The sequence below is a fragment of the Harmonia axyridis genome, chromosome 1, assembly GCF_914767665.1.
Source record: "Harmonia axyridis chromosome 1, icHarAxyr1.1, whole genome shotgun sequence".
Classification (NCBI taxonomy): domain Eukaryota; kingdom Metazoa; phylum Arthropoda; class Insecta; order Coleoptera; family Coccinellidae; genus Harmonia; species Harmonia axyridis.
In genome coordinates this window covers 23,941,493-23,953,838 of record NC_059501.1, presented here as the reverse complement: position 1 = coordinate 23,953,838, position 12,346 = coordinate 23,941,493, and the positions used below count along the sequence as shown (strand labels likewise).

The 12,346-nt window shown below is 34.1% G+C and overlaps 1 protein-coding gene and 1 long non-coding RNA gene across 9 annotated transcripts in view; one reads left to right on the top strand and one right to left on the bottom strand.

Moving 5' to 3' along the window:
- LOC123680079 (protein madd-4) overlaps positions 1 to 12,346 on the bottom strand; it is a 583,820-nt gene that overhangs the window by 212,993 nt on the left and 358,481 nt on the right. The gene's annotated exons all lie outside the window — the stretch shown is intronic.
- LOC123680311 lies at positions 6,228 to 11,937 on the top strand. The gene is made up of 2 exons (XR_006747500.1): positions 6,228 to 6,800; positions 11,747 to 11,937. It is a non-coding gene; the product is annotated as an uncharacterized LOC123680311 (long non-coding RNA).

The following is a 12,346-nucleotide window of genomic DNA, read 5'->3' as shown; positions in this document are numbered from 1 at the left end:
TGTATCATTTCTATTGGAAAACCCCTCGGAAAACCCTATATATTATTATGAAATATCACATGAAGTGTAGATACTCAATTATGAAGGACTATTGTGCTGTGCTCACCATTACCAATAAAAAGTGAAAAAACAATCTCCGCAAAGATATTTGCCCCTTTGCTCTTTCAATTAGTAATTAATATTCAACAATATCTAATTCGAATGATGGAAGTGAATTCCGGGGTAAAGGCAAGGGTCGGGACTATACGCAACCTAATTAATTATCTTCCATCGAGTTTCGAAAGGGTCTGCTTAATTATTATGACAAACTTCATTGCATTCGAAATTCGTACCGGTAAGAGAAACACTCTGAGAGGAGGAAGGACATAATAGGGAACGATTTCCTATGAGCTTTATAATGGGAGCTCTATTATTAGGTGTAGTAAAAAGAAATCCATTATTTTTCCAATAGATGGCTTCAGTTGTCTGTTAATCGCATTGTATGAGTTCCACTAGATGCCTTTGAAATAATGAGATTTCGTACTATAAAAACCTTTCCGACAGTTTTGTGATTAGTTCACTCAGTTCAGTTTAGGAGCGCGTCAAAGATGGACGCTAGCAAAAAGAAATTACGCCATATTTCACAGTTTTTCTTCGATAAAGGCGAAAATGCAAGCCAGACGACTGAAAATGTAAATAGTGTTTATGATCCTGATACTGTAACAGCCAAAATCATGTGCAATTTTACAGAAAATACAGACCATGTCCTCGAATTAAGTTCAGTAGGATAATATAATACTTTTTCCTATTATTCGGAAAAATATATTTTTTTTAAGTGTCAGTCGCATGATTTATTTGTTTTTGACGGTATCTGCGATTTATTTCAATGTATGTAACGTTTTATGATATTCCTAATGAGTGTGTGAAATGTATGATGAATATACAAGATAGCTACATTCTGAAATTTTCGTTGTTCGATCCTTAAACCTACTTCATTACTATCCCTAGAACGACAATGAATTCCCAATGTTTGAATGTCAATTGCTCTATTCGAGATCCCTCGCTTGATACGAATTAAGTTCTAGGAATTATTGGAAATTAGAACAGTCGAGGGGACTCATAGGTTCGTTAGTCGAGATCGTATTAAGAGCATAGCGGGTAGAATTGTTACTCTGAACATAGGTACACGCAAAATCTCATTCCGATAGCAATAGTAGTCACGGAAATGTTCGGTATTTCATTTCCAATATTTTTCTTGTTAATATGATCAGATCAAAATTGCACGAAGATTGAAATTTTATTCCATAAAAACACTCAGAATCTTCACTCAACTTCGTAGGTTTTGTGGTTACTAACATCTTGAGGCATTACTTGAACAAGACTCGTGTCAAACGAAACAAGAATTGGCAGGATCATTGGGAGTGTCGCCTGAAAGTCATGGGAATGACTCAGAAACAAGAACATTGGGTGCCGTACGAGTTGAAGCCGAGATATGTTGAACGGCGTTTGTTTGCTTGTGAACAGCTGCCTGCAAGGCAAAGACGAAAGGGATTTCTGCATCGCATTGTGACTGGAGACGAAAAATGGGTTCCAAGGTCGTGCTTAGTATTTGGTGGGACCACCTCGGCGTAGTGTATTATTAGTTTTTAACACCGACTGAAACAATCACAAGCAATCATTATCGAATGTAATTAAAGCGTTTGAGCCGAGCATTGAAAACAATACAACGAGAGACATGATAAACTGATTTTACAGCATAACAATGCTCATGTTGCGAAAGTGGTCAAGATATACTTGAAAACGTTGAAATGAGAAGTTCAACCCAATCCGAAGTATTCTCCAGACGTTGTTCCTTCGGACTATCACTTGTTCTGATCAATGTTACACGGCCTGGCTGACCAGCACTTCCGGTCTCATGAAGAAGTAAAAAATTGGATCGATACGTGGATCGCTTCAAAAGATGACCAGTTTTTTCAACGCGGAATTCGTACGCTGCCTGAAAGATGGAAGAAAGTAGTGGCCAGCGATGGACAATACTTTGAATCATAAATGTATAACCAGTTTTTCACAATAAAGCTTCGAATTTCGAAAAGTACGGCGGAAGCAAAGTTGTACGTCTATGTATCTTTCTGCTTCTTTTTCAAATTTTCGAATCCATTCATCTGCATTCAGAATTTTGTCAGTAATTTTTTTTTATTACGGGTAAAATAAACAATTTCTTTATTTTACTCAGATCCTGTTGTTTGTTTCGAGTTTTATCTTGAAGTTCTTTGATTATTATCATCATCTTGGGTTGAACAATATCAGTAAGTGAAGTGTTGAACGATGTGTCAGTTGTATTATGTATTTGCTGAATCTCGTCTAAATGAATCTTATATATATTAGCCTTTCCGCTAAGAATCCAGGTATGTAGGTATACAAAGTCACAGTCTTTACGGCACCATCTAGAGCAAAAATGACAAGAATAAGAATCTCCTCAAAATCGTCCCGAAACCCAAGGAAAACTTCCAAACGACATCGGACCGAGGCAAGCCTCAAATTATTGGAAGCCACCTTTACCGGCGTAGGATTTCTCGATTTCTAGTCGCGTCAATATATCATAGATAACGCGCTAGACTAGGAATGAACTGTCAAGCGCATGAGGCATGCCTCAGACCGTTTACTTCTTAAAGAGGAAGTGAGATGAATATAGAAGAATCATGAGATTGAGCATGGATATTATGGAACAGAGACCCAGTACCGTATCGTATGATGTGAAATTGAGGATGGGATAGAATAATGAAATTTTCAATCAATTCTATTAATACGTGTAATTTTCTGAATTTATTTGGTGAGGCACTGCCTAATCTTCCTCATAGGACAAGCCGCTACTGAATTCAGGGTATAAAATAGATCCATTTACTTCTGAGCAGAAGGATTTGCTCGCTAGTAAAAGGTAATCATTATTATTATGGAGATTGAAGCGAAGATTGAGAATATATTTGACTTCTTCCTTTTACTATCGAACAAATCCGTACACTATTAATATTACTCTTTAATATGAAGTATTTTTTTCTGGGCTCACGTCCCAACGAAAAAGTAACATCAGCGAAATCAAACATCCACATTATGAACTAGCATTCATAGCACCGACTTTTTTCGACGTTTGCGGAAAAACCATATCATTCCAGCAGTGCAATTAAAAACAGCAATAAAACAAAATCGACGGAAATTTTCCAATTCCCACATTCAACCACCCCCGCCCTTCATCCACCAATAAAAAAAAAGCCGTTTCGCCAAAACTATCAAACGGTGCAATTCCATCGGACTTTCCGCTTCACGCATCTCGGCCACCCTAGGCACGCCGGCGGGACAGATCAAGGAGTCTAACATGTGATCAGGATTTCGTATCCCGCGGGAACGGAGCGAGGGACGGATATAACGAAATTAGAGAAGCGACAAACTGTTTCATGGCTCCCGAGGTTCTTGTCGCGATGTTAACCCTCCGGCGAGCTGAGGAATTGTGTCTGTTCGGAACGGTTGTTTACGCTCGGAGCACGTTGGGTAGTTGGACGCGCACCGTGCGAACGGTTGGGGAGAATTTGCGGATTAATCTAATGAATTAGGGGACGAAACAGATCGCGGGTTGTTCGCTAATACTTGGATATGGTTTGGCGAGGCGTTCTAAACCAATTTTGAAGGCGCAACCTCTGTTAACAAGCCAATTGAAAAAACCCCGGTCTACCATAATAAAACACATTTTTCGGCATTTTTTCCGGGAAGTGCTCACTTCCCGGACGCTTTTTCTCTTTGAAAGTAGCATTTCCCGGCCTAGTCCGGAAAGTACGTACTTCCCGGATTAGGTCGGAAAAGAATCACGTCGTTCGTGTCATTGTTAATATGAAAATCTTGGTAGGTATATTTTTAATAAATGCAGTTGATCATTACTATAGCAACCGAGATAACGGCTGACAGTTCATATGAAATTAGTTGTCAAAAAATATGTTTTTTGATCGCAATCGCAATATAATATGGAAAGCAGCGGCGTTAGTGTTATTCTACACGTGGTTGCCGAAAAAACATTGTACGCAACACGTCCGAAAATGGTTTTCTTTGGACTCACAGACTTCTATTCGTCCAAAAAAACCCTATTTTCCGGACTTGTTACGTAATATTAATTTTTCGGCAACCGTCCGGGAAGTGCTCACTTCCCGGACGCTTTTTCTCTGAGAAAGTAGCATTTCCCGGCCTAGTCCGGAAAGTACGTACTTCCCGGACTAGGCCGGAAAAGAATCATAGAATCCATAGAAACCGAGATAACGGCTGACAGTTCATATGAAATTAGTTGTCAAAAATTTGCATGTTTTTTTATTACAATCGCAATAAAATATGGAAAGCAGCAGCGATAGTGTTATTTTACATGGTTCCCGAAAAAATATAACGATAACGGCTGACAGTTCATATGAAATTAGTTGTCAAAAATTTGCATGTTTTTCGATCGCAATCGTAATAAAATATGGAAAGCAGCAGCGATAGTGTTTTTTTACATGGTTGCCGAAAAAATATTGTACGCAACACGCCCGAAAATGGTTTTTTTGGACTCACAGACTTCCAGGACGAGCGTAATTGTCTATTCGTCCAAAAAAACCCTATTTTCCGGACTTGTTACGTAATAGTAATTTACGTAACAAGTCGGCAACCATGTAAAATAACACTATCGCTGCTGCTTTCCATATTTTATTACGATTGCGATCGAAAAACATGCAAATTTTTGACAACTAATTTCATATGAACTGTCAGCCGTTATCTCGGTTGTTATGGATTCTATGATTCTTTTCCGGCCTAGTCCGGGAAGTACGTACTTTCCGGACTAGGCCGGGAAATGCTACTTTCTCAGAGAAAAATCGTCCGGGAAGTGCTCACTTTCCGGACGATTACTATTTTTTCCTAAAATTCGATTTTATTATTCAACATAGTTGCCTTCGAGGGCGAAACAGCGATTATAGCGATCTTCTAATTTTTCGATACCATTTTTGTTATACGATTTGTCTTTCGCTTCAAAATGGGTCTCAGTTTCGGCGATTACTTCTTCATTGGCCCTAAATTTCTTTCCAATGAGAATTCTTTTGATGTCTGAGAACTGGAAAAAGTCGCTGGGGGCCAGATCTGGCGAATACGGTGGATGCAGAAGCAATTCGAAGCCCAATTCATGCAATTTTGTCATTGTTTTCATTGATTTGTGACACGGCTCATTGACTTGATCAAACAGCAACTTTTTTTTTCTTCGAATAGGGCCGTTTTTTAACGATTTCATCCTTCAAACGCATCCAATAACGCTATATAATAATCACTGTTCATGGTCTGGCCATTTTTGAGATAATCAATGAATATAATACTTTGCGCATCCCATAATACTGATGCCATAACCTTGCCAGCTGACTGTTGTTTTTTTCCTCGCTTTGGATTTGGTTGATCTTGTGCAGTCCACTCAGCTGACTGTCGATTGGACTCCGGAGTGAAATGATGAAGCCATGTTTCATCCATTGTCACATATCGACGCGAAAATTCAGGTTTATTACAATTAAACACTTTAAACACTGCTCAATCATCAACACGTTGTTGCGTTTGATAGATTGTGAGCTCGCGCGGCAGCCATTTTGCACACAGCTTTCTCTTTCTTTGTAGATACAAATATTCGTGAATGATATGATGTACCTACACGTTCAGATGATATCTTCACAATGTCTGCTATCTTAATCAACTTCACTTTACGGTCATTCAAAATTATTTTGTTAACTTTTTTGAGTTTTTTGTCGGTGGCAGCCTCTTTTGGGCGTCCATTACGTTCGCCGTCTTCGGTGCTCATTTAACCACGTTTAAACTTAGCGTAGCAATTTACCAATCAATGATGGCTCTTCATCAATCCAAGATTTTGCTTCAACTGTATTTTTCCCTTCAGAAAGCAATATTTCATCAGCACACGAAATTCTTTTTTTTCCATCTTTTTTCGAATAACAAAAGTAGCTATACTCACAACGCGATATCTCACAAACTAATGATCGGACTTCTGTCAAATTTTGACACGTATTGTTTGAAGGTTGGAACTGACTAAAAATCATATGTATTTAATACTAGCACCATCATCTGTGTGTCAGACCGGGGACTTTTCAATTGGCCTAATACGACATAAACCTTACAAAACACCATAGAAAACCTTCAAGTAGATGGCAATAATAAATGATAAAAAAGGAACAAAGTTCCTTTTTGAAATTCCTAGTATTCCCATATTTCGCGTTCCGCTTCTCTAACAACTCTATAGTAATTGCTATGCAAATATTGAGAGTTGAGATATTCTGCACCAAAGTCCATCCATCATCACTCAGATAGGTTATTGTTCATAATAATTCATCTACTCATTTCAATGCCAGATTTTATGCTGATGCATCTTTATTAGGTATACCTACCAGTTCGCCTGAATTCCATATGGCTATTGGAAGTCCGAATCATAATAAAGAAATTAAACCGGGCTATTGTTATTTCATTTGTTTAATGATTCATTAACCTACAAGCGTTGGAATTTGGACAGTAGCTCTGCCGCTTCGGTTTCTCTAATTGCATATAAAATGGAACAAAATCCAATGTATACCCGAAAATTGATATCGAGAACTCGTTTGGTTTGTAAATAGCCAAACATTACGACAGATTTCCTTGAGCGTAAGAAATTCAGTTGATTTGTCCATTAGCTGTGAGATTGTAGTGATCGAAGTTCGTTGAATTTTTTTTCCACATAGATTGTCACACTCGTCACAATGAATGTGTCCGTTGCCGACTGCCTTGCCATTGTAAGTATTTTCTTTCTATTTTTGAATCTATTACTTTTTAAATCGATCAAAATATACTTTGAACGAGAGCAATTCATTAGGTAAAGAATATTTGCTTGTCAAATGAAACATTATTATTTCTGATCCCGAATTCAATTCGTTATAGTGTTGTATGACAATGATATCTTTAGAAGTAGAACGTTGTGAAGAGAAGTAGAAAAATAATATTTTGATGTTTAAATTACACAACTGCTTTTTGGTTCAGTCGGTTTATTGTTCTTATATTTTGAAATTGGATGCATTTTTCATCTTTGCTTGTTGACAATTCATGTAATGAAAATAATGTTACAATTAGATATCTCTAATCTTGTGGTTAATCTGTTAATTCTGCCACATCTTGTAGAACAAAATCGTGCGGGAATATATCAGAAACGCATGGATTTCATGGTTGTTTTATTATTATGAGTTGGTAGTCGGCATTCTTCTGCCACGGATTCATCTATTATCTGTCAAATTTGTGGTACGAAAACGATATTTATGGAAATATTTCATTAAATTCAGATAAAATTCAGTCAATTAGAGAATATAATGTATAATATTCGTACAGAAGGCTTATTCTACCACTTTTTCATTCAAAAACTCGGCACTTCGTGGAGCGTTTTTGAATTGTGAATTTTTGGAAGAATATCAATGCCTTCAGCACTTGTATTATAAAAAACTATTTCATAATAACCGATAAGAATAAAACTTAGAGACTTGTTTCAGGTGTTCAAATTGTAGGTTCTCCCAATTTCCATACAAAAATATTTAATGGATTCGGTCCTTACTTGGCGGAAATTCATTATAAATAAAATAAAACGATGTAAACTCATCCCCTTTATTGAATTTCTTCCGATAGTTTGGAAATCCCAGGCGGTAAATGGTCCAATATAACTTTGTAATTTATACCCTTTCGAATATTTTTGTGCCAATTTTGTTCCTATATAAGATTCCGAAAACCTTTGTACTCTTATCAGTTCAGAAATGTAGCCTGATGAAGCCACAGTGTGGCGAAACAATTGTTGCTAACAATTAAATAACATAGTGGAAATTACTTCGTTTTATTTTATTTATTTTATTCCATACAAAAGATGCTGGAAAATGATAAAACTGGAAGTTTTATTTCTGATATGAATGTAACGACTGATTAAAATTGATGAACTGAATTTTTATTCGTTATAAGTTTTTCAAAACTGACTACAGCATATAAATTTAGGAAATATTTCGTTTGTTTTTTGAGAGTATTTCGTCCCTGAATTTTAATTCAGTTTATAAAGTGAACCACGCTTTAATCTCATAAAATAAATGTAATTTCGTTCAGGTCTATTTCTCAGCGGCATATTGAAGCAATATTTATTGTGCATGAAGAGCGTTAATGGACTGGATAGATTATCTCATAAAAGATTGCTGCAAATTTCATGAATGTCGAATGTAAAATAAAACCATTGGTGATTTTTGGTAGTCTTTTATGTCTAGTTGGGAATTCTCTTTAGTACTCGATTTGAATTGTTTCAAGATCTCATTACGAAAAATTGGAATTCAACAGATCTTTGTAGGAGAAAATATAAACCAATATAGTGAAGAATAGACCAAACCTATATAGGGTGATTCAAAATTCAGTATCAAGATTTCAGCGGCGTATTTTTCTGGTCAAAATAAGACTTTTTTTCCTTAAATATGTGTCCGTGAACGCTTCGTTACCGAACTACATAAATACTTAACATTTTGTTCTATTATTTGAATATTGTTCAATATTTGTTTTGAATCATTACAGTTTCTACGGAGAGTCTTCACCAATCATAAAATGAGACAAAATAATTTTCCCCTCATATGTCTGTTTCGTTTTATGAGCATAATAAGCAAAATGTGCCTGGAGAAAAATACATCAACCTTAAAGTTATAAATATTCAAAATATTATTTTAAGATGTAAGTTTTGGGACCTATCCGTTAATAACTTAATTTTCTACAGAATTCTACAAAAACCCTCTAACTACCTGTCTTTTAATGAATTTTAAAATCTTCACAGATTTTCGCTGCAGTTGTAGGCAATATAGTATATTGGGAATTATTTCCGGATATTTTATGAAAGTGATAATCGGCTTATTGATTTTCAGTATACTTTTTTTTTCTGATGGTGCTTACTGCAATTTTGAATGAAACACTCGATGTTTCATTCAAAATCATCCCCAGAAACTACTGCTCATAACCCAAATTTATCCAGTCGTTTGTTTTTTCGGCATAATTATTATTTCCAGTGTAATTATGAAAAACAATATTTATTTTCTGAATGTCTATTGAATTATGCACATCTATAGATGTTTTGCGTTGACGACATAATTCTAGGCATCAGTAAAATTAACATGAATATCATAGAAAGAAATAGTGACCACATAAATAAGGTTTCCATTATGATCCATTCGCGTTAATTTTAATTTTTATTGAGTAAATTATGGATTCTCAGCAATCATTAGCAATTCGAATTAATTGTGTTTTTTTTTCGTTCAGAAATTCATTGATTATTAATTTGATAACTGTAGTTGTTAATGTCAAGGTCAATGAATGAATTGAAATGTTGAATAAGGGCTAGTCGACCAACAACATTTTTATCTGTTTGATATGACATAATTCAAGTTAGGGGGGACAATGTTTATATCAGTCATGTTTTTTTTTTCATTTAACTTCATGTATTTTGCTTTTTAATTATTATTATGTTAATTTCTGTAGGCATGTCCGCTGTCCATCACATATTTTTCATTATTAAATAGAGAATATTTGATATGAATCTCTCAAACACAAATCAATAAACGTATCCTACTATTTTTTTATTTCTATTTGGTTGATAAAAATAAAACTAGAGAAAATTAATAAATATTTATTCCACAATACTTTTCGTCTCAAACTTATTCAGTGATAATTGAATCAGTAGTATTTTTGGATATATTTATCTACGATAAAAACAATAAAAATAAAACTAGTATGTGAAATATACATTCAAAAAACTTTTTAGAGCCAGGGAAATTACTCAATTCCACAAGAAAAACTCTCAGGTCTCAATTAATTGCACTTTATTCACACATTATTTAGGAAAATGGAACAGAAAATTATTTAATATGACAAATATAATTCTGATGAAGTTAATATTGGATCTGTGACTATTGATTTTTGGAAAAAATACCAATAAGTACCTATTTATCAACAAGCTCATTAAAATGTTTCGAATTTCCGAATATTTCCTCCATTTTCAGAAAGAAGGAATTTAAATTTTGATAGCCTACCTATTATTCTATTCATTCAGGTCTTATTATTTTTCAAATAGTACCTACATGTATTATCCTATTGAAATATTCCATAAAATACCTCCCACAATGAATATGCATAAAATTATATTTTTATGGCATAAGGTTTGAATAGCTACCTTTCTTAGAGAATGATCGTATTTTATTTTAGTTTAATGGATTTCAATTATAGAGCTGACTCTAATGGAAAATAAATGATTAATGTCGTGAAGAATTCAAGAAATTTTTTCCACTTATGCCAAAGCATCTACTGAAGCATATATTTCATGAATTCCCATCTCAGATGAAGTTGTAGATGAAATACTATGCCAAATTTGAAGATAAGATTAACATTTTCATCGATATTCATTCAAGTTTCATTTGGTATATGTGGTAGGTAATAGAATTATTGTTGAATTTCCAAGAATAACTAAATATGGATTTTTAATATGAATGCAAAATACATGCAAACAATATGGAAATAATTCATCCAGTAAAAAATTGCAATATTGTGAAGTAAACAGAAATAAATCTTTATTCATGAAAATTACAAAGAAGTACTGACTTGATGTGCGGAACTGTTGAACGCTCGTTCATTTATGGGTTTTTGTGCCCTTGAAGACAACAGAACAGTAGGTACATATTGTTGGATGAGAAATGTGATTTATTATGACGTAATTGTTATCCGTTGATTTAATTAGATGAGGAGGGAAAAACATTCGAGGAGTTATTTTTCACATATACATTATACATAAGTGAAATTTCAACTAGTCTCAACCGAGATAAATCAAAAAAATCATCGAAAAAATCAAAATTATTTCGCCAAAGTTGTTTTGTTTTCTTTTTTCAACAATATGATTGAATTTTCTTTGGGTCTAGTGTCGCGATACACAACAAATTTTGCATCAAGCTTGATTTTTTTCTTGCCATGGTACATGGCATAGGTACATGTTACCAACAAAGGGAAAGGATCCTAGGAATTCCAACAATATATAAGTCCTAATTCTGATAAGTGCATGGAATATGTTGAATTATTCTTCATGCTGTTAACGAAACTCTTCAGATGTTTATTGATTCTTAATCTTATCCAAATTATCGGAAATTTTCTTTTTGGTATGCCCATATCATGCTTTTTGTGTTTATCCATCAATAGTTTGTCATCATTTTCACATCACAGTCATTGTTCACAGTTATTTGTTCAATGATAGGTACTATTCGATAATTTTCTTGATTCAAGGCAATGTAAATCGTATGGATCATACTATTAAATGTTGATAATTCTTTTAATGGGGCGACTTCATTTATAATGTATAATGAGATATGTATATGTTGTCTTATGATCTTGTAACTGTTAAATGAAGAAAATTAATTCTGTTATTGAATTAATTTCCATTGTCATTACCATTGCGGGATGCAAGTTGATGATAATTCAGAAAAATCCTAGCAATATGAACGCCTTACTGACATGAAATGTATATGCGTTGGTAACTGCAGTATGCTATCCTTCATTTAATTATGTTATTTCAATATTAAAATTTTTGAAATAATTTACCTCGTTTTTTATGAACTGAAATAAATTTTTGTGTCACTCATCAATATATGAGTATGATTAGTTTGTAATCGGTGTCACTTATATATTTTTTTAATTGCAGGCTGTCTTCGCTATTATGGTTATCGCAGCTAATGTTATGAGCTAAAAGGATTGTTTCACCACATTCCACTGGATGATGTCTACTGAAATGAGTTCTTTTATCCCAATATCTATAATACAAATTATATAGATTCTAGAAACTGTTATTTTATAAGAATGATTTTGTCCATAAATTTAAAATGAAGAATTTTGTTTTAGTTTTTTGATTTGAATCTCAACTCACGAAAATATTGGGTATTTTTTTGTTATTTTGCTTGAATTTTCTACGATGGTGATCAACGAGAAATTCTCTATAAAGTTATCATTTATTTCAAATTTGCAAAATCTGAACGCGATCGGAAATAAAGGGTATGGCCCCTAATAAAACTTAAACTCTTGAAAGAAACCCATCAAAAAATTTATTTGTGTTCCTTTAGAATCGAAAAGTACAGTTTATGCAGGCTGTTCCTAAATTGAAGGCACAAAGAAAAATGAGAGATCCCTTGGATGATTTAAAGGAAAAAAGTACCATATACATGGGCAAAGGCTTTGTTTTCGAGTTTTGGGGTGTTTTTTGTAGTTACACTTTTTGTATGATAATTATATCAGTTTATCGAATCTT